The sequence below is a fragment of the Coturnix japonica genome, chromosome 1 (genome assembly GCF_001577835.2).
Source record: "Coturnix japonica isolate 7356 chromosome 1, Coturnix japonica 2.1, whole genome shotgun sequence".
Taxonomy (NCBI): Eukaryota; Metazoa; Chordata; class Aves; order Galliformes; family Phasianidae; genus Coturnix; species Coturnix japonica.
Genome location: NC_029516.1, coordinates 154180607 through 154186079, shown reverse-complemented (window position 1 = coordinate 154186079; position 5473 = coordinate 154180607). Strand labels below are relative to the sequence as shown.

General features: G+C 41.1%; 1 long non-coding RNA gene across 1 annotated transcript; it reads left to right on the top strand.

Annotated features, from left to right (window-relative positions):
* Positions 1-726: 726 nt before the first annotated feature.
* LOC107308218 lies at positions 727-4918 on the top strand. The gene is made up of 2 exons (XR_001552690.2): positions 727-859; positions 3362-4918. It is a non-coding gene; the product is annotated as an uncharacterized LOC107308218 (long non-coding RNA).
* The last annotated feature ends 555 nt before the right edge of the window (positions 4919-5473 follow it).

Here is a 5473-nt window from a genome sequence, read left to right as displayed (position 1 = left end):
TCCCTCTTTTAACTTAAAACCATTTCCCTGTGTCCTGCTGTTGTCAGCCCTTTTGAAGAGTTTACTCCCTAATGACCTAATGAGTGGGAGAGAAATGAAGCTTTAACGTGGGTACATAGCGATAAGACAAGGGGAAGCAACTTTAAGCCAAAGGATGGGAGACTTAAATTAGATATCAAAGGAAACTTTTCCTTGGCAGGGTGGTAAAGAGCTGCCACAGCTGCCCAGAGAGGCTGTGGGTGCCCCATCCCTGTAGGTGTTCAAGGCCTGGCTGGTTTGTATGCTGGGCAGCCTGATTCAGCGCTCAATGTAGTAGCTGGCAACCCTGCCCACAGCAGAGGGATTGGAACGTGATGATCTTTGAGTTCCCTTCCAACCTGAGTCATTCTATGATTCTATTTCTTTCTCAGCTGGCAGGAAGAAAAAAACCTATCATCATTATTTCCCACTAAACTGTGTTTCTCGCTACAACATTAACTGTTAATTGAGCACCGAACTTGGTTTGAACTTTCTGAAGTGTAAAGACTGACTCGTCTATATTGCTGGAGCATTCTATGTGACTGATGGAACACTGAAGATAACATGGAAAGGAAAAGAGTCCAGGTGTTGAATAAATACAGTTGCATTCTGTCACTGTTATTTTCCTCTCCTCATCAATAAGATGAATAGATCCTTCAGCAGTAAAACGTAAATGTATGATACCTGGCTTCATAGTCTCACTTCTCTATTTCGTTTTGTCTTTAATGTTCAGGATTGTGTTGAAGGTTCAGTTTCTGCTACAAAACAGAGAACAGGCTCCATTGGAGATCGCCCAGCAAGACCGACTCTTTTAGAACAAGTATTGAATAAAAAGAGGCTGGTAAGTTATGTCCCAGAGGTCTGAACTCAGATACGCAGAGGTGGCGTAGCAATGTTTTACTGTCACACTTCTGTTGTTTCTGTAAGTCTTCTTAAGGAATTGTGCCTAATGAAGGGGAATAATTCAGTACTTACCTATTGTTTGAGCTTTTCCATTGCAGTTCTTTCTACTTCATTGGTTTTCTTACAGTCTCCTTCCACCAGAAGCTATTAGAACTGTCTGCCTGCTTTCTGTTAGCCATGCAAAGCAGCTTTACAATCCCTGCAGCCCTTGTTCAGAAATCGTAAGGAAACATCAGAGAAATCTTAAATATACAGATTTATTTTCTTGACTACTCCATCCATAGCTGTGGCTGGAGGTGCTGATGTTTTGTATCAGAGGCTGCAGCAGTGAGGGGTAGTAAAATGGGGAAGAGTTCATTGAAATGCCATAAAACCTCAGTGGTAGAACTAGAGAGAATGGTTTTAAGCTGCGCCAGGGGAGATTCAGGCTGGACATTAGGAAGTATTACTTCTCGGAAAGGGTAGTCAGGCATTGGAATGCACTGCCCAGGGAGGTGGTGGAGTCACTGACCATGGGAGTGTTCAAGAAACGTTTATATGTTGTGTTGAGGAATATGATTTAGCTGGGAAGTATTGGTAATGGTTGGACTAGATGATCTTGTAGGTCTTTTCCAACCTTGATAATTCTGTGATTCTGTGAAAACAGAACTACCCTGTGCAGTGAAGTAACTTGAGAAAGCCAACATAAGCTACGGAGAAGCGGGCTGCAAGTCTGTTCAGTGAGACAGTTTTTAGTAATCTTACCTATTCAGTGCAGTTGGAGGTTTAAGTAGTCTGCAGAATTGTTGTTTTCAGCTGTAATCGCTGCAGAATTACTTTCTAATGGCATAAAGTTCTGTGTCCTTACCTGGAAACCGCTGCTCCCTTTCACTGTAAATCTGAGTTGCAGGGCTGCGGGATGTGATGCAGTGAGATGTCTGTCATGCTCAATGAACGGCCAGCCAAAGGAATCATTTTGGCTGAAAAATAACCCTTTTCCTGCTTTATATTTTGGATGGATCACTTCGAAATTTAAGGCCAAATGGCAAATAGAAAAACACTCGTGCTGCTACCTTGCAGGAATGGGAATGAACAGTGCCAAGTTGGAAGGCAGACTGTAACTGTTCGGAAAGGGTTAAGCAGTGCTCTTTCCAAGTATCCATGTGCAGTTTTAGCCTTGTTTCTCTCCTTCCCCTTGTTTCAGCAAACTTCTGTTCATTCATAGCCCTACAAGGAGAGGCTAAGAAAGCTGGGGCTGTTTAGTCTGGGGAAAAGGAGGCTGAGGGGAGACCTTATCGCCCTCTTCCAGTACCTGAAAGGTTCTTACAGTGAGAGTGGGGCAGGTCTCTTCTCGCTAGTGACAAGTGACAGGACGAGGGGAAATGGCCTCAAGTTGCGCCAGGGCAAGTTTAGGTTGGATATTAGGAAGAACTTATTTACAGAAAGGGTAGTTAAGTACTGGAATAGGCTCCCCAGGGAGGTGGTTGAATCGCCATCCCTGGTTGTGTTAAAGAGCCGTTTGGATGTGGTACTCAGGGATATGATTTAGCAGAGGGTTGTTAGAGTTAGGGTACTATGGTTAGGCTGCGGTTGGACTTGATGATCTTCAGGGTCTTTTCCAACCTGGGTAATTCTCTGATTCCCTTCCATCTAAGCTGACTTAAAGGGAGTTCAGTCTTAAAATGTCTAGTGATAATTGGCTTTATGAGCAGCAGTGGAATTTCTTAAGATATATTCATCTAATCAGCTCCTAATTGGTTCTCCTGTTCTAGGTTAGAGGCTAAGGTGCAAACAGGTTTCAATACTCTCATCTTTTGACTGCAAGCAGAGGTTTTTCTAATGCATTCCTTGTGGCTGTAGTACTTTTTTGTGAACGTTGGGAAATTATGGAATATGCATTGAACGATGAGCTTTACTACTCTGATTTAATTTATTACAGCTCTAAAGTATTACGTACATCACGGAACATGGAAATTGGCTCAAAAACTAAAGCACAATTGAAATGTGTTCATTTTCAGTATGTCACATTGCTTGCTGTGTGTGCTCACTATGTATGTTTTTAATGCTGTGTATGTGTTTAACACTTGGGTCTGGTTATAGAATATCCTTAACGCTGGTTGTCGTTACTTGCTGATTTCTTGCAGCAGCTTTAAATACTATTGTGAATGTTTTGTAATTCATCACAGAATCACAGAATGACCCGGGTTGGAAGGGACCTCAAGGATCATGTAGTTCCAACCCCCCTGCCTGGCAGGGCCACCAAACATACACATTTACTAGATCAGGTTGCCCAGGACCCTGTCCAACCTGGTCTTGAACACCTCCAAGGACGGGGCATCCACAACCTCCCTGGGCAGCCTGTTCTAGGGCCTAACCACTCTCCTAGTGAAGTCCTATCACTAAGGATGATATTTCAATTTTCTGATGCCTTTAAAGTCATGTCTGTTTTCTTGCCTTGCAGTCCCTGCTCAGAAGTCCAGAAGTTGTGCAGTTTCTACAGAAACAACAGCAGCTGTTAAGTCAGCAGGCTTTGGAACAACGGCAGCAGCAGTTTCAAGGAGCACCTGGGTAATGAGAACAGACCATGACCTGCAGATGAGTCTGGTGCTGAAGGAGGAATGGGATGTATATTTTCTTCAAATATAAGAAAAAGAAAATGTAAATGTTTAAAGGAAAAGTAAAGCTGCTGTCGTGTATTTTACTTGGTTCTTGTTTGCACTTTGATGTTTTGAGCTGCTTGGGTGTCTGCAAACTTGTGAGCAAATCTGGAGGAGTATCTTTTTGATTCTTTTTAAAACTTAGTTTGATTTTTCTTTTTTAATGAAAATTTATGTCAGTAACATTTAGCTGTACACCCTTTTCCTACCAAAGTCTTCCACTAAATTAACATTTTTCTATATGAAGATTTACTGTTACACAAGTCACTCTTTGATGACAATCATTGAAGGAAGTCAGTTACTTTCTATGGAAGTTGTGAGATAGAGTCCAATCTGAGCCAGTCCTGTGGCATGACTTAACAGCAATTCCTCAGGGATATGAGAAGCTTATATCCAGTATAACCTTGCACTAAAGGCTAAAGACAACGTGCCATCAAGAAGTCAACCAGTGGCTCAGAAAAGTGTAAATCAGGTGATCCTCCTGCTTTGTATTAATTATATGCAAGTTGAGTAGGTTTGAAATACTTCACTGTCTGTGCAAAGGAACATTAAGGAATATTTGTTGAAAGTCTCCAAATGGGAGAAACAGAAAAGTGCTTTCGACAAGAGTTAGAGATGTAATGTACGCAGTAGAGGGTTGGACCCTGTTTTGTGAAGTCATTTTGGAGGCCCAACTTGTAACATGTGGAATCCTCTTTTGTGAGTGAATAAGTTCAAGCTTTTAACTCAAACGGCTTAAGGTTTTTAACAGTGAATGCATCCAAAATGTAAAACGGGGTTGTGCATTTGTTGTCCTTTCTCTTCCAAAAAGGTGTAGTTAAAGTTATGTTAGTAAGATCACGCATAGCAAACCAGCACAAGTGCTGGACTTCTCAGGTTTACAGCCAGTTCAGACAAACTTGCAGTTGATTTGGTTAAGAATCCAAACGCTTTATTATCTAAGTAATGAATCCCAAGTTTTGTATTAAAACCTTGTTTCCTAATGGAATCTATCTGAATGGTGGAGGTGCGTACTGAAGTACTACTTTGATACTGCAGCAGTTTGATCCACTGTATAATACCTGTTCAGGAGTATTTGTCCGTCTTATGGGTTTTTTTATAAGCTGTTTTTTGTATGTATAAAAACTGTTCAGTAGAGATTTTTGTATTCAACATTGTGTAAGTTGTTCTTTTAAAGAAAAAAAAAAAAAAAGAAATCCAAAAACTTTGTACCGACTGTTCTGGACCAACAAGTGTTTGAGTAAATCTGTGTTGTTTTATTTGATTTCTTGTTTGATGTTGTTTGGTTACATTTGTATGTTGCTTTGTGGGGGCTTTTTTTCTGTATTAAAATGGCCAGCTCTGACTAGGTCACATGAAAACTGTTGTGTTCCCACTCTAAAGTTATTTTAGAATACTTGTGACAAGTGTTATTTCAGCCAATTACAAGGAAGCATTTGTTCTCTTCTTTCAGATTGTTGTCTTAGGAAATCATTGAGGCCAATGGCTCTGTTGGGATGCTTCTAAAAAGTGAAGTAATCCCAGGTACCCAACTTGGCCTTTGCCAGTTTCACTGATAGTTATTTTTCCTCCTTCTGCTGCTTTCCCATTTCTGGTTTTTATCGTGTTATTTGCCATTACTAAATTCTGAAGGGATTTGTTACAGTTATTTTTCAAGGAAGACCTGATGTGTAAAACATGCTCTAAGACCATTTGCTTTTACTGGACGAACAAGAGTGATTGTAATGAGATGATTTCAGACATTTTAGTTGGTGGTGTCTCTATACAATACCTGTTAATTCTTCACAGAATCACAGAATGACCCGGGTTGGAAGGGACCTCAAGGATCATGTAGTTCCAACCCCCCTGCCTGGCAGGGCCACCAAACATACACATTTACTAGATCAGGTTGCCCAGGACCCTGTCCAACCTGGTCT